This window comes from Sciurus carolinensis, chromosome 14, assembly GCF_902686445.1.
Source record: "Sciurus carolinensis chromosome 14, mSciCar1.2, whole genome shotgun sequence".
Lineage (NCBI taxonomy): Eukaryota > Metazoa > Chordata > Mammalia > Rodentia > Sciuridae > Sciurus > Sciurus carolinensis.
Window position 1 is genome coordinate 86,469,206 of NC_062226.1, and position 25,908 is coordinate 86,495,113.

The following is a 25,908-nucleotide window of genomic DNA, read 5'->3' on the forward strand; positions in this document are numbered from 1 at the left end:
TTCTATCCATTGAAGCTTCAAATGATTAAATTGGACCCTAATTAAATGAAATCACTGGAATTCTGAGAGGCCTGACCACACTTTGGGATGGGTTGGGATGGCTGGTGATGAGGGCACCTGGATCTTTCCCTATGTGGGAATAGTGTGGGCCTCGCCTTCCTGACTCTTCTTCATTACCCCTGAGGAGAAACATCTGAAAGTGTGGGAATATCCAGAAATGGAAAATGTATTTCTAGAAATCAGTTAGGAAAGCAGCAGTGTGAAGCCTGTTTTTACTGGTTCAATGCATATCCCAAGAGTTTGATTTTAACCAATTTTGTCAATTTTACAACTTCCTTTATGATTATTCCTCAGAGATTAATTATTTAAATGTTTTTTTTTCCAATTCATTAATGAAATTTGTAGTTTATTATCTGGATCAACTACAGTGGATTTCCAATGGAGCCAGAAACTAAAAGGTGAAAAACAGGGGAGGAAAAGGGAAAAAGAAGGTTGAAATCAAGGTTTACCTCCTTACTAATTCTTTTTTTGGTAGTCAATGACAAGAAGAAAAAAAAATTGGGATGTGAAAGCAATAGCTTCCTTTCATTCCTCTCCAGTTTCCCAGACTAGTGTCTCAGTAGTTTGTTCTCACATCCCCATTGGAAGGGTTGGGTGAACATGGAAGCATACAGCTATGTCTGTTTCCAGGAGCATTTGCATTATAAGGAATTAAAGTCTTAAATTGAAGAAATGGAGATCCAACTTGGAATTTAGGGCATTGTGGAGGAGTAACTACAATGGACAGATTAGGTGGTTTCACTGAGCTAATACAAAGGCCTCCTGTGTAGACTCCTCTGAATTAGCTTACTGTTTTAAAATGTACCCAGGATTTTCTTTATATTCAGATACAATGAGACCCACAGATCACAACATGACTGACTTTGAAGAGATAGTCTATTGTTCATAGTTCCCCGAAGGAAGGGGTATGTCTTATAATGCACAGCCACACATGGAAGCACTAGGTTGGTCAGGAGGCAGCTGGAGTAAGGAGAAGTCATGGAGCCTTGACTCTTGTTTCTGCAAGAAAGGCAAAGCTAGGCAGCTGTCTTTATACAGTTTCTGTTGATGTTAACAAAATACCTGAGGCTAGGTACTTCATAAAGAAAAGGAGGTTTATTTAGCTCACAGTTTTGGAAGTCGAATGTCCAAGTCCAAGAACAGGCAGTTCCACCTGTCTGGTCTCTGATGAGGTCCTCATGATGAAAGGCATCACAATGGGGAAGACATCACAGGGTGAGACATGAAGCCAGAGGACTCAGGGGCCAGGCTCACTCTTAGTATAACAACCTGCTCTCTCAAGAACTAACTCAATCGGTGAAATGAGCATTAATTCCTTTGAGGGTGACCCCCCACCAATGACAGAATTATCTTGCACAAGACCCCGTCTCTTAAAGATTCCACCGTCTCTCAATATTGCCACATTGGAAACCAAGCTTCCAGCGTATGAATCCTTGGAGGACACACCTGATTCGTATTCCAACTATAGCAGCAGAATAGATTGATTTAGGATTGGCTAATTTGAATGATTGCAGTGGGCTCTGGGGTGCAGGGCCATTCCTGGTTATCGCCTCCTGGTTCTGGGGTGATCAGGGCTGGTGGATAGTGGCCTGGAGCCTGAAAGCCTGAAGAGTCATGGGGGAGGGGGATGTTGATCTGGAGGGGTGGTCTGGGTGATTGGTTCCCACACAAAAGGCACACTTGGAGGAGAGTGGTTTGCTATCTCTAGGAATTAGCTAGCCCTGGAAAGAGCAGTCTTTCTCTGTGTATCCCCAGATGCCAGAATATCCAGAATACAGAAAATTACACAAAAAAATATAGTTAATACAATGCACCAGCAATCATTAAGCTCTAAATTCTCCTGAAAGCTTCCCAAGAGCTTACTCCTGAAACCTCCCAGTACATTTCTAATGGAAATTGCAAGAGCGCCTGAATCTCTTGTAGATTCTGAGCCAAAATTAGGTTTTTAATCATCAAATTTAAGAATAACATGTCTTCAGTGGGAAATACAAAACAATGTACTTGACACTAACAAATTCAACTTATTGAAATATAAATCATATCATGTGAAATCTAGTAGCCTGGAAACTAAGGTTTGCTTTGTGACTTGAGAGAGAGAGAGAGAGAGAGAGAGAAGTGACAAGACATACCCTTTAAGTTCATGCTGCTAGTGACTTGGACCTCACCTCCTAAAGTCTCCACCACCTCTCTTTGGTGAACATTTCAGACCCAAATCAGGAAGCAACGCACCACTAGCTGTGTGACTTAAATGATGAGATTTTTTCTCTCTCTCATAGTTCTGGAGACTGGAAGTCTGAGACCAAAGTGATGCCAGAGAAGAAAACCCATGGAACCAGAGTGACTATTGGAATCCACAGCCACTGGTTCTTGCAGTCTTGCAGGAAGAAGTTCAAGTGAGTTGCATACAGTAACAAATAGGAGTTTATTAGAAAGATGGAGGGTAGATGTGCCGGAGAGACTGAACGGTTGCCTGATAGAGGGCCATGTGGCTCTGACAAAGTTGGGGTTTTTAAGGGTTTTGAGTCCTCTTGTTCTTGTCTCAACTTCTCATATCCCCTTAACAAGTTTCTTGCCTTTTGAATAGCTCTCAGCAAACTTTTTTCTGTGAGGGTCTTGATGTCCTGATCACAAGGGGTGGTTCGGCCCATTGCGACATAGGTTAAGTGATAAAGGAAAGTCATGGTCAACTGACCACAAGAGATAGTGATGACCAGGTCTGGGAAGAGTAGATCCCCTGAAGGATTATAACTAACTACAGCTGGGGCAGCTATCTGACATAGCAGGCCCCATTCTCCTGAGGCTCCTTTGCTTTAACAAGGTTCCCCATGACTTTAAGTAGTAGTTCCCTTAAGGGATTATCATTTTCTACAGCTTGGGGAAAACTGAACTTTCTGGCTTCCATTCTCCAGATGCTTGCCTGCCTAATAAGCTCCCTGTGGTCTCAGTATTGTGACTTCATTGTCCTTCATTACCCACCTGTTCAAGGTTGACTGACCCACCTAACAAAGGTATCAGCAGAAAGGCAGTCAACCTGGGCAACTCCCTGTCTCAAAATAAAAAATAAAAATGGGAATGGAGCTCAGTGATAGAGAGCCCCTGTGTTAAATTCCCAGTACCCCAAACAAACAAAGAAAACAAAACAAAACAAAAAAGCTACCAACCAAGTCAGCCATAGTTAATCAGCAGCAGTTTGCAAAAGACCCCCAGACAGTTCTGGCTCAGGTAAACAGAAAAGCCGACTGTCCTCCCCCAGGACTACCAGAGAACCCTGTACCCGCTTCTTTTCTTCATCAGGACCCACCTTTTACTCTCTAGAGCCCTGTGGTCATTACAACAGCCCCTACAAAGTAAGAGGAGAAGGTATTAGAGCCACCATTTTTCAGATGGGGATATTGAAATTCAGACAGCTTAAGTATCAGATTCCTGCTCATCTTGAGTGAGAAGCACAACAGCCTTTTCATCTTCCGACAGCTGCTCTTTTCAGACTAAGGTTTAAATGACTGATGCTACCTTGCACCAGACATTCATGCCAAATGGGTCTTCACACTTATGGCTGTCCAAGGCAAATTTTGCTGTTTACCTCTTGGAGTAAAGACCTGTTATGAAGAATATGCATTAAGTTATTTAAAATACAGATGGAAGAATTTGGATGAATTCTCTGGGAAGAGACCAAAAACAGAAAGCATCTGGCTCAATTATAGAAGGATTGAACCAGAGCCCCATGCATACTAGGCAAATTCTTCACCACTGAGCTACACTCCAGTCTCAGGCATAGACATTTTAACAGGCATACTGCTTTTTAATTAGGTCTACATTAATATAGTAGTTTTTAGCTTCTGTCTTAATTATATGTTCAAAATTCCTTCATCCCTTTAGTTGTAGGATTGAGGTCTTGATAGTGGGATTTCAAGGGCCAGGGATGTGGGTTAGTGGTAATGTGCTTGTCTAGCGTGTGCAAAGTCCTGGGTTCAAACCCCAACTCTGCTAAAAAACAAAGCAAAACAAAAACAAACAAACAAACAAAAACCAGACAATTGGGATAGTGGGATTTCAGGTAAGTCCTTAAGTGGAAAGACATCTTTTACACATCTTGGCCTTGAATTCACATCGAACAATAAGGTTATTTACACTGCAGAATCTGAAGGAAAGCTCTACCTAGAAAGCTTTCTAGGAGGAAAGCTTTCCTTTGCCTGGGGTGTCTGTTTAAAGAGCCAATGTTGGGCACTGGGGTGTAGCACAGTGGTAGAGTACTTGTCTAACATATGTGAGGCTGTGTTCAGTCTCCATCTCTGCCAAAAAAAAAAAAGAACCTAGTGTTAGAATCAAGCTTTAGGAATACTAATTCAATGGGTACAGTGATGCCCATAAATATGAATTTTAAGTGACTATCCTAAATTATTGCTTTATGCTTTGAGAAATGTTGTCTTGGGAATGAAGAAAATGAAGCCCTATGTCATGTTGACCATGAAAAACTCTGAGAAAATCTTCCTGCTACACACATGCTATGATAAAGCAAAGGGTATTAATTTTCTACAGCTGCCATAAAAAAATTACTGCAATTTGGGTGGTTTAAAAAATTGAAGGGTTGGGGGCAATTTTGGCTTTTCCCTTCAGCTGAAGGTAACCCCCCCCCCATTAAAGCTTTTCCTGTATAAAATTTAAAAATAAGGAATTGAGGTCTGGGGACATAGCTCAGTAATGGAGCACTTGCCTAGTATGAGCAAAACCCTGGTTTCAATCCCCAGTACTGCCAAAACAAACAAACAAATCCTCAAAACTCTCTTGTAAACCAGAAGTATGAAATCATGGTGTGGGAAAGACCAGATTTCTCTGAAGGACAGAGAGATCCTTCCTTGCCTCTTGCCATTTGTGATAACTGCTGGCAATTTTTGGTGTTTTTTGCCTTGTAGATCTATCAATCCAATTTGTCTCTGTTTTTACGTGGTCTTCTTCCCTAGGTGAGCCTTTGCATGTCCTCTCCTTTTCTTATAAGGATGCTAGTGGTTGGATTTAGATTCCACCCTAATCCAGTACAACCACACTTCACGTGTCTCTTAATTATATCTGCAAAGACCCTATTTTCAAATCAGATTATATTCACAAGTCCTAGGGGTTGACTTGAATGTATCTTCTGGGGAGACATCTTGCAACCTGTTAGAGGGTGCTATCTCTTGCTACTGAAAGTGTGATCCTCAGACCAGCAGTGGGAAGTAGTGAGAAATGTAGAATCTCAGGCTTTACCCCAGACCTACTGAATCTGAATCTGTAATCTCGGCAAGATCTCCAGGTGATTAGTCTGCATACTTAAGTATGAGAAGTGTTATGTTATAGTTCCAATAATTCTGAATGAAAAAGGACATCTGGTGGCTGGGGGCATAGCTTAGTGGTAGAGCACTTGCCTATCATGTGTGGGTTCTCATAATCTGCTTTAAGGAAAAAAGTAATAAGTACTTTTTGGATTTCTTTCTCTCTTTTCTTTTCTTTTTGGAAGTATGGGGATTGTACCCAAAGAGCTCACACATACCAGTTGAACACTCCATCCCTGAGCTATTGCCTCAGCCCTTTTTTCATTTTTTATTTTGAGACAAGGTCTCACTAAATTGCCCAGTTTGGCCTCGACTTGTGATCCTCCTTCTTAGTCCACTGAGTCACTGGGATTACAGGCATGTGCACTGTGCCTGGCTGGCTTTTTTTTTTTTTTTTTTTTTTTATAGGTAAACACATGCACATGATTTCAACATTAAATAAATGTACAGTGAAAAGTGTTCCTTCCAGTTTCCATCACCCAGCTTCTACCTCAAAAGAAGTTAATCCTTGTCATTATTTATATCCTTCTAGAGATTTTTCTGCATATGCATTCTCAAATCTTTAACATTTCTTTTTAATTTATGTTTGTTTGTTTTGCAGTACTGGATATTGAACCCAGTGGTGCTCTACCATTGACATACATCCCCAAACCTTTTCACTTTTTTATTTTGAGACATTGTCTTGGTAAATTGCATAGGTTGTCCTGAAGTTTTGATCCTCCTGCCATGGCTTCTTGAATAATTGGGATTACAGGCATGCATCACTGAGCCTGGTTTGTACCATTGATCTTTATGTCTATCATGATGCTAATACCATGTGTTTTAAATAGCATAATTTTGTAATAATTCTTGAAATCAAGTAGTTTTAGTCTTTCAACTTTGTTCTTTTCCAAATTTATTTTGACTCTTTTATGTCATTTGCATTTCCATTTAATTTCAGAACCAGTTTGTCAATTTCTACAATAAAGAAAACTGAGCTTTTGATTGGTACTACATTGAGAACACACAAATACATACAACACACTCGTACACACACAGCAAACATTGCTTCACTTTTGCTCTCAAATGAAGAATGCCATATATAAGCGTATTTAACCTTTATTTTGGGGCTAGGGGTGTTGCTTAATGGTAGAGCACAGTCTTAGCCATACTTAGCATGTGTGAGCCTTGGGTTTAATTTCCAGCTTGCGTGCACGCGCGCGCGCACACACACACACACACACACACACACACACAAATTAACGTCAAATTCAAGTTGGATGCAGTGGTGCATCCCTGCAATCCTAGTGGCTCAGGAGGCTGAGGCAGAAGGATTGCAAGTCCTAGGGCATTCAGCAACTTAGTGAGACTCTATCTCAAAATAAAAAGTAAAAAGGTCTGGGGATATATAGCTTAGTAGTAAAACATCCCTGACTTCAAGTCCAGTGCCAAAAAAAAAAAAAAAAAGCTAAATTCAAAAGATATCAAAGATAACACAACATTTATAACAACTTCAAAGTAGAGTGAAAAGCAAGTCCCACCCACCCTACTCCCAGATAGTTTCTGCCCTTAAAAGAAATCTGTCACCACTTTCCACGAATGCTTCTGGGTCCATCCATACATATTCATACTCCCCCTGGACTTCCCCTTTCCTTTCCTCTCATCTTCACAAACGGGAATATGCCAGGCATACTTCTCTGTTCCTACTCTCGTCAGTCTCCAGTGTGTTTCTGGGTTTGTTCCATCTCAGCACATTATTTTTAACTGCTGCATAGCCCTGACCTCAGTGCCTTAAAGTCATGCATTTAAATAGTTTGTCCTTCACTTGTTCAGCTTTGAAGTTTGTTATTACACAGGTTTAACCCTGGCAGCCCTGTATCAGTTAGATGTCACTTTCCTATTCTACCCTCTTATAGGTGCTTTGGGTCCAAGAGATGATGTGTTCACTGGGGAAAAGGCCTCAGATATCCATAGCTGCACCCCACACCACATGTGGGTTCTGCTCCGCAAATAGTAAATACAAGGAGTCTGGCACAAAGTTTGCATCCATTTGGCTTCAACTTATTATGAGCAAGAGGAACTCTATATGAATAAGCATCCTTTGGATTAGTGAGAAAATGAGGCCCTAGGGACAAACTCTGCATATTTGAAAGGCTACTCTGAGGCCTGTGGTAACACACCTCTGTATTTGTGTTGATTTACAGAGTTGGATATTCTGGAATTTCTTCCATGACATCCTCCAGAAGGGATTTTGAAGGTTATGGAAAAAATTAGTGTGGGCAGCCGTCAATAGGGCAAAAAGCCAGTTGTGGTTATTCGTGGTCGTTTTTTAACAATCAAGCCATGTTTGGGCTGAGAGATGAGGAGAAAACAGGCTTGCGTGAAGCATTTGGTATAGCAGAGCCCAGTCAGACAGACAAAGGGCTGGGTCACGTCTGCCTCCGCTGTCTTCAGTGTGTCTTTGTAAGGAGCCAGTTTCCCCCACACAAGCAGAGCAGCCTGTTCATTCATGAAAGAACACTGGCTGTTTCCATAGCAACCACTGTGAACAGGACTGTCAGAAATATGGGAGTGGCCCTTGGGTCTCCTGGCGTGGTTGCAGCCAAGTCTGTGGCTTTTATTTGGACCCCTCAAGTGCCAATGGGGCTGGGAAACAAGACGGACTCTTGGTCAGCTCCCCACTGTTATTGGGACCCCAAAGCTCGTGAACCTGTGGGTGAGACCAGGTGACTTTCTGAGTCTCTTATGAAATGATTTGGAAATCAATACTGTGTGTGTCTGAAAGATCTAACCTAAAGGGAAGTGCTTTGTTCTCTTTGTGACTTATTTTCTTGGTGGTAAACTATATATGTCATCTAGTCTTTATGTTTCTTTAATTATGAATTAAGTAGCTGTTACAGGACAAAGGAACATTTTGTCTCAGAGTAGTTCTCTGCTCCATATTGCTAGGCACATGTCCAATTCAGAGATAAGAGCCCTGAGAGTTATAAACTACTGGCAGTTTTTTGCTTTGTTTGTTTGTTTTGGTACTGGGGATTGAACCCAGGGGTACTTTACCACTGAGACACATCCTCAGACCTTTTTATTTTTTAAGACAGGCTCTCACTAAGTTGTTTAGGACCTGGCTAAGTTGCTGAGACTGGTCTCAAACTTGCAATCCTCTTGTCTCAGCCTCCCAAGCCACTGGAATTACAGGCGTGCACAACTCCGCTGGGGCTATGGGCAGTTTCTATCCTAACAACAAAACTAACTGCTATGGTGTGGATTTGGTGTGAGCATGGCCCGAAAGGTTCATGTGTTAGAAGTTTGGTTCTTAGTGGGCCATGTTGGGAGGTGGTGGAATCTTTAAGAGGTGGTGGGGAGGGGAGGGGAGGGTAGGTTTAGGTCATTGAGGGCATCATCCCTGAAAGGGACTAATGTAGTTCCCAAGAGTCTCCAATTAATTTTCTTCAGAATGGTTTGTTACAAAAAAGTGAACCTGACCCCTGGATCTGTATGGCTTCTTGTCTCACCATGTGATCTCCTCTCACATGTGCTCCTGCCATTCTCATGTCATCTGCCATATAGTCCTCACCTTAGCCAAACAGAAGCTGGTGCCACACTTGTGGATCTGTAGAACTGTGAGTGAAATAAATCTCTTTGTGTGTGTGTAGTTGTGGGAATCAAACCTAGAAACTCATTTACCCAAGAAAAGCATTCTATTATTGAACAATACCCCATCCCCACCTCTTTTCTTTATAAAGTATTCAATCTCAGGTATTTCGTTATAGCAATTGAAAACAGACTAAAATACTGACATTGATATACAGTGATACATAGATATATATACATTGATAATTAGCATATGCATTAGATTTGGCAATATGCCTTTTGATTGTCTTCACATTATTTACAACATTTTTAAATTTATAAACATAAATATACATTGGAACAATTCATTAACAATGCCCTATAAGCCTTATTGCCTATATTGTTTATAAGGCATTGTTAACAAACTATTGTAATATGCATTTATGTTTATAGTGCCTTTAAGCAATAAGGCTTATAGGGACCCTTGAACACAAAATAAATCATGAGAGTTCATGAACATTACTTGCACCTGCTGAATTTTTTTTTTTTTTTTTTTGTGGCCTTCAATAGTTCAACCAAACAAATAGGAAAACTTTCCCCCCGCCCCTTGGGAAAGCACTTTAACAGTAGAAGATTTTGGTTCACTGAGGACTTAGGTCACTGAAGAACATAGGCTAATGAACCTGCCTCTTGGTTGTTGTAAAAATCTGCAGGGCTGTTATTCCTTGGTTGTGTTAGACATTTGACTTTCTAGAACTGCAGTCAAGGGAACCTGGCAGAGAACCTCCCTGGGAAGAAATGCACAAAGGTGGTGGTGGTGATGGCAGTGGTACAAGTATTGGGAGATGGGCAGAGCTCAGAGGAGCTCATGGCAAGAGGTGATGATCTGCAATGGATTTACAGAACACTCCCTCACCCAGTGCTATGAATTGAATTGTGCCTCTTTTCCCAATGCTGAAACCCTAACCTGCAGTATGACTGACTGTATTTGGAGATGCAGCTTCTTGGAGAAGGGGACATTATTCTGCACATCACAATGCTGATATCACACTTCTTTTAGCACTAGCAGAATTTCTGATTTTTAGTTGACTACAAGAGCACTTTGGAATAAAAATTACATTTCTTGCCTTCCAGCAAGTAAGTGTGGTCATGAAGAATGTTCTGGTCATTTAGTTATAAGTAGAAGTGTCATGTGGGGCTCGAGAAGGTTTCTTTAGGGTATGGGGAGTGACCATTTTAACCTCCTTTCTCTTTCCTGCAGTACAGATGTGAACATAGTGACTGTTGCTCAGGCTGCCATTTTGAACCAGGAGTAGAGGTCACATGTTGAATACATGGTAGAATGACAGAATTAAAAGATCCCAGGGGCTGGGGAGATAGCTCAGTTGGTAGAGTGCTTGCCTTGCAAGTACAAGACCCTGGGTTCGATCCCTGGTACCACAAAAAAAAAAAAAAAAAAAAAAATCCCAGGTTCCTGATGATTGTGGAGTTCTGATAGCAATCCTTAACTGCTTATCTTTGTTTTCTGGTCACAAGAGAGAGGAAGCATTTCCTAGCTTGTTTGAACTTTCTCATTATCAGTTTTCTGTCACTTGCAAGTGAACCCAACTCTTATTGATACTATGCCTTTATTATTGATGCTATGGATTCACTTCATTCCAAAGCAGGGCACAGACCCTCTTTTCCCACATGGCACTGAGCATACAATATTGTTAACTGTAACTCCACTCACAAACTAAAAATAGGAGAGAGAAAAACTTAACACCCAACATTAGCGGTTCCAGTTCTGAAGTTCTCTTGGTCATGTCTCTTCAGAAGGGTTATTGCTCCTTAGGCTTCCCTGCGGCTGCAATGCTGAAGCCAGTTCTTTTCCTTCTTCTTGAGGAGTCTCCTTCCCTTTTTCTGATGCTGCCTGGCCTCTCCAAATTACTTAACAACCCAATCATCTCTGCAGAACCATATATGCCCAATAAAGGATGTCTTTAAAAAATAGTCCACTTTTGTTTATGTTGAATGCTTAATGTCTCAGTCTGAAGCATCTGCTTTTGTGTAGGAATTTCACTTATTTACATGTACAAGTCAAAATGGGCTCACCAACACGATCCCTCCCTGGACTGTTGGAAATGTTCCCTTCAAAATTGATTCCAGGGGGCTGGAGGTATAGCTCAGTGGTAGAACATGAACTTAGCGTACATAAGGTCAAGGCTGGGTTCAATCCCCAGTGTAAAAAAAAAAAAAATCCAGCTTCTTTCAATCAGTGTTTACAAATATTAATACAGGTTAAGCATTCCTGATCCAAAATTTAAAAATTCCAAAATCTATTTCAGATTCCAAATCTGAAATTCTTTGAATGCCCACAAGACCTAAGTAGAATATTCCATACCTAACCTAAATGTGATGTGTTGCAGTTAAAACACAAGTGCACTGAAAATATTGTATAAAACTACTTTCAGTAGTGTGTGTGTGAGGTATAAATGAAATATACATGAATTTCAATTTTAGATTTAGGTTCCATTCCCAAGATTTCTCATTATGTATATTCGAAGTTTTAAAAATTTTTAAAAAATCCCAAATTCGAATCGCTTTTGATCCCAAGCATTCCAAATAAGGGACATTCAGCCTGTATATTGCAATTTATAGTCATCAGATATAAAGATGTCCATTGTAAGAACACACTGGAATGGTTATTGGAATTAGTGGGGAAACTCCAACAATGGGTGAAAAGGAGAAAACTGAACGTGGACAATAAGACCAGCAGGAAAAGTGAAGTTTTGGAGAAGAAAATAACAAAGACTGATTAATTCTGAGGCTCATCAAAGTAAGACAGAAATATACATGAACCAGAACTGTCTTGGCTCACAGTGTGAGGAGAAGCTGGGTGGATAAACTAGAGTTTCGTAGACAAAGGCAGACTGCAATGTCCACAAGAAGCTTCCTGCAGTTAGGCTGACTCAAGCAGAAAATGTATTCTAGGTTGGGTGGAGTGGGAGCGGGAGGGCAAAGTGAAAAACTTCAAGACAGGCACATCATACAGGTCACCTTAAGGACTCCAGGGTGTCTTTTGGAGCATTGTCATTGAAATCATAAAATTATCTGTTGTGGTCCAAGCCTGATCTTAGACTTAGGAACATGAACTCTCTCGCTAGCACTTCAAGGCAGAAATGGTGTGTAGAGGTCCTGGAGATACTTGTCTCGAAAGTGGTTAACTTCTGCACAGTCACTATCTGCAATCAATGTCTTACAACTGTAACATGTAGCTTTAAGAAATATCACAGGCAGATCAGTTTTCTTTGAGATATATGAACATTTTCATCTATTCTATTGTGTTTCTTTGGTCTCTTTGAAGGCAAGATGAACTCTCAATGCCTGTCAACGTGCACAAGAACAATTTGGTTGGTTTTCCCATTGTCATAAACTTTAGAAAGGGCTTTTATTTTTAATTCTTAAATTTTATTTCATTTTTCAGTGTTACTGAGGATTGAACTCAGGGAGCTCTACCACTTAGCTATACCTCAGACCTTTCTTTTTTTTTTTAATTTTATTTTGAGACAGAGTCTCAAAATAAGTTGCCAAGGTTGGCCTTGAACTTGTGATCCTCCTGCTTCAAATTTTTTTTTTTTTTGTGGTGCTAGGGATTGAACCTAGGGTCTCATGAATGCTAAGCATGAACTTTACCACTGAGCCAGAAATGTTAGCTTTAATTAAAAGCAAACTTTTTAAGAACAATGACATTATAGGACACTGGTCTGAAACATTCTCAGTCTCACAACTTAATTAAGAATAGAGATTTGTGTATTAGCATGACTTTATTCTCTCCAGGCATTCTTGCCTAGGAAGATCAGGTGCAAAAACTTTATAGTTTATTTCAGGAACTTCTTGAAAGTTCACTTACATGAATATGGACTCAATGACTTTTTATCAGGATCAAGAGATCCCTTTACAGAAAAACAGATTGATCACTGGGTTTATCAAACAATTGTTTATTATTTAAGATGGAGTTCAAAACTGCAATCTTCTCTCTGTGTCTATTACAAAGTTTACTCAAACAAACCTAAACTAAAGGACCTGCCTTAAACTAACCCTCCAAAACCTTGGTCTTGACTCTTGACTGCCCTCCTCTGAGACACTACTATGACTGTAATAATAGTCACAGTGTTTTACTTTGGTGCAATAAGCAAGACACTTGACTGTTTTATCAACAGGATGGTCCTGCAACCTGTTGAAACTGTTGTTCAGAAGTCAACAGTATACATTAACGACTGATGAATAAATACACGTACACCCATGTTTTCAGCAGCACAACTTGCATAGCCAAATGTATAGGTGCCTGTTGATAGCTGAATGGATAAAGAAAATGTAGTATAATACACAATGGAGTTTTATTCTGCCATGAAGAGAATGAAATTATGTCTGCAAGAAAATCAATGGAATTTGAGAACACTATGTTAAGTGAAATAATCCAAACTCAGAAATTGAGGGTTGTATGTTTCCTCTCATATGTGGAAGCTAGAGAGGAAAAAGGAAAAAGTGAGGAGAGGCAAATCTCATGAAAATAAAAGGGAAAACTGTAGAGTAGAAGAAAGGGACCAGGGGGAGAGAGGAAAGGAGAAAAGGGAGAGGCACCAGGGAATGAAATTGACCAAATTATGTTGTGTACATGTATGAATATTGTTATGGTTTGAATGTGAAGCGTCCCCCAAAAACTCACATGTAAGAAATGATTGGGTTGTGAGAGTTGTGAGAATCTATTTTATTTTTTGGAGAGGAGGGTGCTTACCAGGGATTGAATTCAGGGGCACTCAACCACTGAGCCACATCCTCAGTCCTATTTTTTGTATTTTATTTAGAAGTGGTCTCACTGAATTGCTTAGTGCCTCACTTTTACTGAGGCTGGCTTTGAAGTCATGATCCTCCTGCCTCAGCCTCCTGAGCCTTAACCTAATTAGTGAATTACTCCCTGATGAGATTAACTTGAGTGGTAACTGGAGGCAGGGGGTGTGTGGCTGGAGGAAGTGGTTAATTGGGGGAGGGGCTAAGGGATATATATTTCGTATCTGGAGAGTAGAGTCTCTCTGCTGCCTGATCACCATGATGTGAGCTGCTTCCCTCTGTCACACTCTCCCACCATGATGTTCAGCCTCACCTCAAGCCTGGAGAAATGGAGCCGGCCTTCTATAAACTAAGACTTCTGAATGAAGACTTCTGAAACGGGTGAGCCCTCAAATAAACTTTTTCTCCTAATATTGTTCTGGTCAGATATTTTAGTCACAGCAATGCAAAAGCTGACTAAAACAAGTATGTAGCAATGAATCCCACTATATATATATATATATATATATATATATATATATATATATATATATATATACACACACATATATATGCACACACACGTTTATAATGTACCAATAAAAAGAAAAATTAAAACATTTTTTAAAAGATTGATGGGTATTTGTTATCAAGAGTTGGTGTGCTAGGTACTATGCAGTTTTTGATGTATATAATTTCATTTAAGATTTTATAGTTATGAGTGGGAAGGTAATAATAGCACTAATTGCATGCTTCCAGTGGAATTGGCCTTGTTCTACATGCTCTGTACACGTTCATTCCTTTAGTCCTCACAACAAACCTTGGAGGTTGTTACCTTCTTTTGCAAATGGGGAAACTGAGGCAAGGGAAGTTTAGTAATTTGCCTAAGTTGACACAATAGTAAATGTCAAAGCAGGAAGTTTTGATTCAGGCTTCTCTTGCTATATGACCTTTTTTATACTTGAGATGTGATTCAGAGTAAACTGGGCCAATGACAATATAGCAGTAGTAACAAACCTGGGATTTAAGTCCATGATTTTGAAACTAAAACTGAATTTTGTGACCACATTGATGTTTGTTTTCACTCCATGTTTTAATGTCTCTGTCCTTTTTAAAAACACAATATTTGATCTTCATAAAGATAAAATATGTATTCTTAATATGTTGAAATATTATAGGTAAAAAAGGTTTTAAACGTTTTGTACTCCTAGTCTTTGAATTTGTATATTAACCTTTCTTTTTTGTTTCAATGATAAATTTACCCCTTGTTTGTTGAAGAAGGTTCAATCAGAATTGAGCTCTGTGTGTTAAATTCCTACCCCACAAATGTCCCTGAGGTCACTCCTCAGAAGTAATCACTATGAACTTTTGATTTGTGTCCCTGCACATATTCTCTATAGGTGTTTCTATGTCTGCAATTAGTAAATAGATTTCAAGTTTAAGTTTGTGGTTTTAAATATTTTTATTTGATAAAGAACCAAAGTAAAAAGTAAATATGATCATTACCACACCACTTCAAACAATTATAAAAAAGTTCTATTTTAGGCTGAGCAGGGCGGAACTCACTTACAATGTAAGTGAGGCTGAGGCAGGAGGATCACAAATTAAAGGCCAGTCACTGCAATTTAGTGTCTCAGAATAAAATAAAAAGGACTGGTCAAAGCAATCCTCAGCAAGAGAAGTGAAGTAGGAGGCATCACAATATCAGACCTTAAATTATACTACAGAGCTATTGTAACAAAAATGGCATGGTATTGGCACCAAAACAGACACGTAGACCAATGGTACAGAATAGAAGACACAGAGACAAACCCACATAAATACAGTTATCTCATACCTAGACAAAGGTGCCAAAAACATACATTGGAGAAAAGATAGCCTCTTCAACAAATGGTGCTGAGAAAACTGGAAATCCACATGTAATAATGTAATTAGACCCCTATCTCTCACCCTGCACAAAATTCAACTCACAGTGGATCAAGGACCCAGGTATTAGACCAGAGACCCTGCACCTACTAGAAGAAAAAGTATGCCCAAATCTCCACCATGACAGCTTAGGAACCAAATTCCTGAACAAGATTCCTAAAGCACAAGAGGTAAAATCAAGAATCAATGTGATGGTATCAAACTAAAAAGCTTCTTCACAAGAAAGAAAATAATCAAGAATGTGAAGAGAGGGCTGGGGTTGTGGCTTAGTGGTAGAGTGCTTGCCTAGCATGTGTGAGGCACTGGGTTCAATTCTCAGCACCACATACATATAAATAAATGAACAAAATAAAGGTTCATCCATAACTAAAAAAAAATTTAAAAATGTGAAGAGAGAGCCTACAGAATGGGAGAAAATCTATGCCATCTGCACTTCAGATATAGCATTAATCTCTAGGACATAGAACTCAAAAAACTTAACACCAAAAAGCACAAATAATGCAATAAATAAATGGACAAAGGAACTGAACAAACACTTCACAGAAGAAGAAATATGATCAGTGAACAAATTTTTGAAAAAAATGATCAGCATCTCTAGCAATTAGAGAAATGCAAGTTAAAGCTACACTGAGATTTCATCTCACTCCAGTCAGAATGGCAATTATCAAGAATATAAGTAACAACAAATGTTGGCCAAGGATGTGGGGGAAAAGGCACACTCATACATTGCTGGTGGGACTGCAAATTGGTGCAACCACTTGGGAAAGCAGTGTGGTGATTCCTTAGAAAACTTGGAATGAAATCACCATTTGAGTCAGTTATCCCACTCCTTGGTATATACCCAAAGAACTTAAAATCAGCATACTATCGTGATGCAGCCACATCAATGTTCATAGCAGCTTAATTCACAATAGCTAAGGTATGGAACCAACTCAGGTGCCCTTCAGTACTGAATGGATAAAGAAAATGATGTACATATACACAATGGACTATTACTCAGCCATAAAGAAGAATGAAGTTATGGCATTTGCCAATAAATGGATGGATCTGGAGACTATCATGCTAAGTGAAATAAGCCAATCCCAAAAAACCAAAGGCTGAATGTTTTCTATGACATGCGATGCAAGTACACAATAGCCAAGGGGAAGGGAGGAGTGGTGGTTATTACTTCTAACTTCTAATTAACTTCTAAAATAAGTGATAATTCCTTGACATCATCTAATGTCGAATCTATATTTACATTTTCCCAATTGGATGAATGGCTTCCAGGAGACAATCCTGTGGGGTGGATACTTCCTGTGGATCTCACTCCTTCCCTGTCTAACTTCGGTTTGCTCCTGCTTCCCAGTACAAATCAGTAGCAGGTCAAAGCCTTGCTGTATGTTTTATTTTCCAGGGAAAGTTACTCTGAGATATTAAAAGAACATGTGCATTTTAAAAACTAATCTCAACATCAATACAAAAATTCTTAAAATTTTAGCAAATGACATACAAAAATATATTAAAAAGATAGTGCACCATGATCAAGTGGGTTCCATCCCAGGGATGCAAGGTTGGCTCAACATCCGGAAATCAATAAATGTAATTCACCATATCAACAAACTTAAAGTCAAGAACCACATGATTATTTCAATAGATGCAGAAAAAGCATTTGATAAAATACAGCACTCCTCCACGCTCAAAACACTAGAAAAAATAGGGATAGTGGGAACATCCCTTAACATTGTAAAGGCCATCTATGCTAAGCCCATGGCTAATATCATTCTAAATGGTGAAAAACTGAAAGCATTCCCCCTAAAAACTGGAACAAGGCAGGGATGCCCTCTTTCACCACTTCTATTCAACATCGTCCTTGAGACTCTAGCCAGAGCAATCAGACAAACCAAAGAAATTAAAGGGATACGAATAGGAAAAGAAGAACTCAAACTATCCCTATTTGCTGATGACACGATTATATATTTAGAGGAACCGGGAGATTCCACCTGAAAACTTTTAGAACTCATAAGTGAATTCAGTAATGTAGCAGATTATAAGATCAATGCTCATAAATCTAATGCATTTTTATTCATAAGTGATGAATCCTCAGAAAGAGAAGTTAGGAAAACTGCCCCATTCACAATAGACTCGAAAAAAATAAAATACTTGGGAATCAATCTCACAAAAGAGGTGAAAGACCTCTACAATGAGAACTACAGAACACTAAAGAAAGAAATTAAAGAAAACCTTAGAAGATGGAAAGATCTCCCATGTTCTTGGATAGGAAGAACTAATATTGTCAAAATGGCCATACTACCAAAAATGCTATACAGATTCAATGCAATTCCAATTAAAATCCCAATGACATACCTCACAGAAATAGAGCAAGCAATCATGAAATTCATCTGGAAGAATAAGAAACCCAGAATAGCTAAAGCAATCCTTAGCAGGAAGAGTGAAGCAGGGGGTATCGCAATACCAGATCTTCAACTCTACTACAAAGCAGTAGTAACAAAAACGGCATGGTATTGGCACCAAAATAGACAGGTAGATCAATGGTACAGAATAGAGGACACAGACACAAACCCAAATGAATACAATTTTCTCATACTAGACAAAGGTGCCAAAAATATGCAATGGAGAAAAGATAACCTCTTCAACAAATGGTGCTGGGAAAACTGGAAATCCATATGCAGCAGAATGAAACTAAACCCCTATCTCTCACCCTGCACGAAACTCAACTCAAAATGAATCAAGGACCTTGGAATCAGACCAGAGACCCTGCATCTTATAGAAGAAAAAGTAGGTCCAAATCTTCAACTTGTTGGCTTAGGATCAGACTTCCTTAACAGGACTCCCATAGCATAATAAATAAAAGCAAGAATCAATAACTGGGATAGATTCAAACTAAAAAGCTTTCTCCCAGCAAAGGAAACTATCAGCAATGTGAAGAGAGAGCCTACGGAGTGAGAGAAAATTTTTGGCACTCATACTTCAGATAGAGCACTAATTTCCAGAATATATAAAGAACTCAAAAGATTCTACACCAAGAATACAAATAACCCAATCAACAAATGGGCTAAGGAAATGAACAGACACTTCACAGAAGAAGATCTACAAGCAATCAACAGATATATGAAAAAATGTTCAACATCTCTCTAGTAATAAGAGAAATGCAAATCAAAACTACCCTAAGATTCCATCTCACCCCAATTAAAATGGCGATTATCAAGAATACAAGCAACAATAGGTGTTGGTGAGGATGTGAGGAAAAAGGTACACTCATATATTGCTGGTGGGTTTGCAAATTAGTGCAGCCACTCTGAAAAACAGTGTGGAGATTCCTCAGAAAGCTTGAAATGGAACCAACATTTGACCCAGCTATCCCACTCCTTGGCCTATACCCAAAGGACTTAAAATCAGCAGACTACAGTGATGCAGCCACATCAATGTTCATAGCTGCTCAATTCACAATAACCAGATTGTGAAAACAACCTAGATGCCCCTCAATTGATGAATGGATAAAAAAAAATGTGGTATATATATATATATATATATATATATATATATATATATATACACAATGGAATATTACTCAGTCATAAAGAAGAATAAAATTATGGCATTTTCAGGCCAATGGATGAAATTGGAGACTATCATGCTAAGTGAGATGAGCCAATCTCAAAAAACCAAAGGACGAATGATTTCGCTGATAAGATGATGATGATACATAATGTGGGGTGGGAGGGAGGTAAGAATGGAGGAAGGAGGGACTGTATAGAGGAGTGGTGGGGGGGAAGGAAAAAAAAAAAACCAGAATGAATCAAACACCATTACCCTAGGTAAATATATGATCACACAAATGGTATGCCTCTACTTCATGTACAACCAGAGAAACAAGTTGTACGCCATTTGTTTATAATAAAACCAACCAACCAAACAAACAAACAAAAACTAATCTCGTTCTTTGCTGCCATTTTATAGGGGAGAACAGAGGGACCCTTTTCCCAAAACTCTAAGTATGATCAAAAACTGTCCTTGTCAGATTTTTAAAAAATCATCCTTTTAATCTGCAGTCTTTAAGAAAAAAATTGAATATCTTTTAATATGTTCATTGGTTATTTTTAGATCTTGCATTTTTTGGTCTTTGGCTCATTTTCTATGGGGGATATTTGTCCTTTTATATTTATTTATGAGCACTCTTTGTCCTAAGAAAATTTTTAAGAAAATCAATCTATTCAGTGTCAGACCTATTGCAAATATATTTTCTCAGCATGCATTTTTCCTTAACCCTGCAAAGGATTTTAATTTTCACTGATTCAAACTTAATCAAATGTTTAATTCACTATTTGCCTTAGGCTTAAAATGTCTTCTCCAATATTTTAAATATATTGTATGTTTTCTTTTAGTCCTTTTAGGGTTTCAGTTTTTACACCTGAATCATTGACATATCTATGTATTATTTTTATGTGAGGCATTCTAGAACTTTAACAAGAGACATAAAATCCAAAATATATTAAAGAAAATTCTGCCTCCAGTTAACATAACTCCTTGTTCTAGGGTATACATGAATTTCTGGCCTGTTGTATCAGAAGTACGACAAAAAATCAGCAATCTTTTTCCTGGAAATTTATTCTAAAGTAGCACCCATTAAAAAAATGTGGAGCTATATACATGAACATGTTTATAAACATTTTATTAATAATATAAGAATTTTAGAACAACTCATGTCTAATAATAATTAATTGTATACTATAATTTGAATGTTGAATGTCCCCCAAGGGCTTGGTCCCTGGGGTGGCACTGCTGTGTGGCATTATGGACCTTTGGAGGTGGGGTCTTATGGGAGACCCTCAGGTGATTGTGGGCATGTCCTCAAAGGTAACTGTGGGACCCCAGTCTCTTCCTCTTCCTATTTCTCTTTGCTCCCTGGCAGATGTAAGAATTTTGCTCTCCCAGCATGTTTCGCCTCTGTTGTACTGCCTATGCACAGGCCCAAAGCAACAGGCAAACACTCATGCGCTAGAACCTCCAAAACTGTGAACCAAAATATACCTTTTCGAAGATGGCAGACTAGAGGGCGGCTGCATTTCATGTTGCTCCAGGTCGCAAGATTCAAAAGAGGAGATAGTGAGAGACTTGGGACCAACTCAAAGCCGCCGGGTGAGTCTCTCCCGTTGGGGAGGCGTCCCGATGGGGCGGTAGCCCCGGAACGCAGAGAACTTTGTGGAGTAGAGTTGCTCGGCGAGATGCCCCTCCCCCCGCTGGAGTGGTAAACACGGACAACTGGGATCATCGTGGAGGAGGCGGCTCAGCACAGCGCTTGGACTCGGAGCAACCACTGGGGCTCCGGGCGGCTGCCTGAGGAGGAGCTGCGTGGCGAGCTGTTTAGACTCAGAACGACCACTTCTGAACACCGGGGGGTTGCCCGGAGGAAGAGGAGGAGCGCGGCAGGTCGCTTGGTCTAGGAGTGACTGCATCAGAGCCACAGGCAGTTGCCAGAGGAGGAATTGCGGAACGAGCTGTTTGAACTCAGAACGACCGCTCCTGAACACCAGTGGCCTGCCTGGAGGAGGAGCGTGGTGGGTCGCTTGGTCTAGGAGTGACTGCATCAGAGCCACAGGTGGCTGCCAGAGGAGGAGGCGAGTGGTGAGTTGATTGGACTCAAAGCTCCTGAACACTGGTGGCCTGCCTGGAGGTGGAGCGCGGTGGGTCACTTGGTCTCGGAGCCACCGCTCCTGAACACCCGGGGGGCTACCCCGAGGAGGAGGAGGAGGAACAGGGCGGGTCACTTGGACTCGGAGTGACTGCCTAGGGCTACGGGCGGTTGGCCGGAGGAGGAGACGCGAAGTGAGTTGCTTGGACTCCTAGTGACTGCGTCGGAAACCGGGCGGCTGTCCGGAGGAAGAGGTGTGTGGCGGATCTCTGGGTCTTGGAGCTATTGTACAGGGTTCCAGGTGGCGGCTCAGAGGAGGGTCCGCATAGCCAGGCGATTAGGTGCAGAGCAGGGTCCCAGGACCAGCTTCTTGCTGGAAGAGCTGCACAGAGACACGCCTAGGGGCAGAGCGAAGTTTCCAGGACTGCGGGCAGATTCTCTGAGGAGAGGCAGCCTAAGGAGACTCGCCTGCGAAGGGTGAGGCTCCCAGGCCCAGGAGGTAGGTCCGGGCCCCTGGGAACATTGCAGAGGAAGACAGCCCAGCCCAGGCGGTAGTTGTAGATTGAGGGGAACTTCTAGGAGGGGAACTGACCAGCGAGACCTCCCCACTGGGTGAGTCTTCCCTGCCGGGTGACGTTTCCCCACAAGGACGGTAAAACCAGAGACACAGGCACAAACAGGCCTTGCCTCAGCCTGCAGCCTAGTTCCCTGTTGGATGACCATTGGTCAACAAGTGAAGGCACCTCTGCCCACTATCAGGGAATATACCCCACCTGAGGGTCACCACCCCTAGAGAGGCAGCTTCTTCATAGAGCTCCACATAATCAACTTCCTCCAAGACTTCAGGCTACTGAAGGATAAGAGGGGATATACTAGCAATCTTCAGGGACATTATAAGTCAATAGAGGAAATCTGCAATATCTTAATAACCCACTGATTCCTGAACAATATGAGAAAACAAGGGAAGAAAATGCCCCAAACAAATCTAGATGTTACATCAATAAAATCCAAGACAGCATGGCAGAAGAAATGACAGAAAGGGAGTTCAGAATGTACATAATTAAAATGATTAGGGAAGCAAACTATGAGATGAAAGAGCAAATGCCGGCATTGAATGATCACACCAATCGACAGTTAACAGAGCAAATACAGGAAGCAAAAGATCATTTCAATAAAGAGTTAGAGATATTGAAAAAAAACCAAACAGAAATCCTTGAAATGAAGGAAACAATAAGAACTCCATAGAAAGCATAACCAATAGGATAGAACAGCTGGAAGACAGAACTTCAGATATTGAAGACAAAATATTTAACCTCGAAAACAAAGTTGAACAAACAGAGAAGATGGTAAGAAATCATGAACAGAATCTGCAAGAACTATGGGATATCATGAAAAGGCCAAATTTGAGAATTATTGGGATTGAGGAAGGCTTAGAGAAACAAACCAAAGGAATGAACAATCTATTCAATGAAATAATATCAGAAAATTTCCGAAATCTGAAGAATGAAATGGAAAATCAAGTTCAAGAGTCTTATAGGACTCCAAATACACAAAATTACAACAGACCCACACCAAGGCACATTATAATGAAAATACCTAACATACAAAATGAAGACAGAATTTTAAAGGCTATGAGAGAAAAGAACCAAATTACATTCAGGGGGAAACCAATACGGATATCAGCAGATTTTTCACTCCAGACCCTAAAAGCTAGAAGGGCCTGGAACAACATTTTTCAAGCTCTGAAAGAAAATGGATGCCAACCAAGAATCTTATACCCAGCAAAACTAACCTTCAAATTTGACGATGAAATAAAATCATTCCATGATAAACAAAAGCTAAAAGAATTTACAAAAAGAAAGCCAGCATTACAGAACATTCTCAGCAAAATATTCCATGAGGAAGAGATAAAAAAAAAAAGAAGCAAATCAGCAAAGGGAGGAATTACCCTAAAGGAACTGTCAAATAAAGGAGGAACCAAGATGTGTCAAAAAATAAATAAATAAATAAATAAAATTTTAAATATGAACCAAATGACCGGGAATACAAATCATATCTCAATAATAACCCTGAATGTTAATGGCCTGAATTCATCAATCAAAAGACATAGACTGGCAGATTGGATTAAAAAGAAAGATCCAACAATATGTTGCCTGCAAGAGACTCACCTCATAGAAAGAGAATACCCATAGACTAAAGGTGAAAGGATGGGGAAAAACATACCATGCACATGGACTTAGCAAAGAAGCTGGAGTATCCATCCTCATTTCAGATAATGTGGACTTCAAGCCAATGTTAGTCAGAAGGGATAAAGAAGGACATTTCATACTGCTTAAGGGAAGCATAAATCAGCAAGATATAACAATCATAAACATCTATGCCCCAAACAGTGGCTCATCCATGTATGCCAAACAAATCCTTCTCAATTTTAGAAACCAAATAGACCATAACACAATAATACTAGGTGATTTTAACACGCCTCTCTCACCACTGGACAGATCTTCCAAACAAAAATTGAACAAAGAAACCATAGATCTCAATAACACAATCAATAATTTAGACTTAACAGACATTTATAGAATATACCATCCAACCAAGAGCGAATACACTTTCTTCTCAGCAGCACATGGATCCTTCTCTAAAGTAGACCATATATTATGCCACAAAGATAATGTCAGCAAATACAAGAAGATAGAGACACTACCTTGTATTCTATCAGATCATAATGGATTGAAGTTAGAAATAAATGAAAGAGTAAAAAACAGAAACTACTCCAACACCTGGAGATTAAACAATATGCTATTATATGATGAATGGATAACAGAAGATATTAGGAAGGAAATTAAAAAATTCTTAGAGGTAAATGAGAACAAAGAAACATCATATCAAAATCTCTGGGACACTATGAAAGCAGTACTTAGAGAAAAATTTATTTCATGGAGCGTATTTAATAAAAGAAGTAAAACTCAAAAAATAAACGACCTAACACTACAGCTCAAAGCCCTAGAAAAAGAAGAAAAGACCAACACCAAAAGTAGTAGAAGATAGGAAATAGTGAAACTCAGAGCTGAAATCAACGAAATTGAAACAAAAGAAACAATACAAAAAATTGACAAAATAAATAGTTGGTTCTTCGAAAAAATAAACAAAATTGATAAACCTTTAGCCACACTAACAAAGAGAAGACGAGAGAAAACCCAAATCACAAAAATTCGGAATGAACAAGGAAATATCACAACAGACACAACCGAAATACAAAACATAATTAGAAGCTATTTTGAAAATCTATACTCCAACAAAATAGAAAATTTTGAAGACATCAACAGGTTTCTAGAGACATATGAATTGCCTAAACCGAACGAGGAGGACATACACAATTTAAATAGACCAATTTCAAGTAATGAAATAGAAGAAGTCATCAAAAGCCTACCAACAAAGAAAAGTCCAGGACCAGATGGGTTCTCAGCCGAGTTCTACAAAACCTTTAAAGAAGAGCTCATTCCAATACTTCTGAAAGTATTCCATAAAATAGAAGGCAGGGAACCCTCCCAAACTCATTCTATGAAGCCAATAGCACCCCGATACCTAAACCAGACAGGAAAGACCAGACGAGGAAAGAAAATTTCAGACCAATATCCTTAATGAACATCGATGCAAAAATTCTCAACGAAATTTTAGCAAATTGCATACAAAAACATATTAAAAAGATAGTGCACCACAATCAAGTGGGTTTCATCCCAGGGATGCAAGGTTGGTTCAACATCAGGAAATCAATAAATGTAATTCACCATATCAATAGACTTAAAGTCAAGAATCACATGATTATTTCAATAGATGCAGAAAAAGCATTTGATAAAATACAGCACCCCTTCATGCTCAAAACACTAGAAAAAATAGGGATAGTGGGAACATTCCTTAACATTGTAAAAGCCATCTATGCTAAGCCCATGGTTAATATCATTCTAAATGGTGAAAAACTGAAAGCATTCCCCCTAAAAACTGGAACAAGGCAGGGATACCCTCTTTCACCACTTCTTTTCAATATCGTCCTTGAAACTCTAGCCAGAGCAATTAGACAGACCAAAGAAATTAAAGGGATACGAATAGGAAAAGAAGAACTCAAACTATCCCTATTTGCTGATGATATGATTGTATACTTAGAGGAACCAGGAAATTCCACCAGAAAACTTTTAGATCTCATAAGTGAATTCAGTAAAGTAGCGGGATACAAGATCAATGCACATAAATCTAAGGCATTTTTATACATAAGTGATGAATCTTCAGAAAGAGAAATCAGGAAAACTACCCCATTCACAATAGCTTTGAAAAAAATAAAATACTTGGGAATCAATCTCACAAAAGAGGTGAAAGACCTCCACAATGAGAACTACAGAACACTAAAGAAAGAAATTAAAGAAAACCTTAGAAGATGGAAAGATCTCCCATGTTCTTGGATAGGAAGAATTAATATTGTCAAAATGGCCATACTACCAAAAGTTCTATACAGATTCAATGCAATTCCAATTAAAATCCCAATGATGTACCTTACAGAAATAGAGCAAGCAATTATGAAATTCATCTGGAAGAATAAAAAACCAGAATAGCTAAAGCAATCCTTGGCAGAAA

General features: G+C 39.5%; 1 protein-coding gene across 1 annotated transcript in view; it reads right to left on the reverse strand.

Annotated features, from left to right (window-relative positions):
• C14H9orf153 (chromosome 14 C9orf153 homolog) overlaps nt 1–25,908 on the reverse strand; it is a 130,705-nt gene that overhangs the window by 15,647 nt on the left and 89,150 nt on the right. The window lies entirely within an intron of this gene.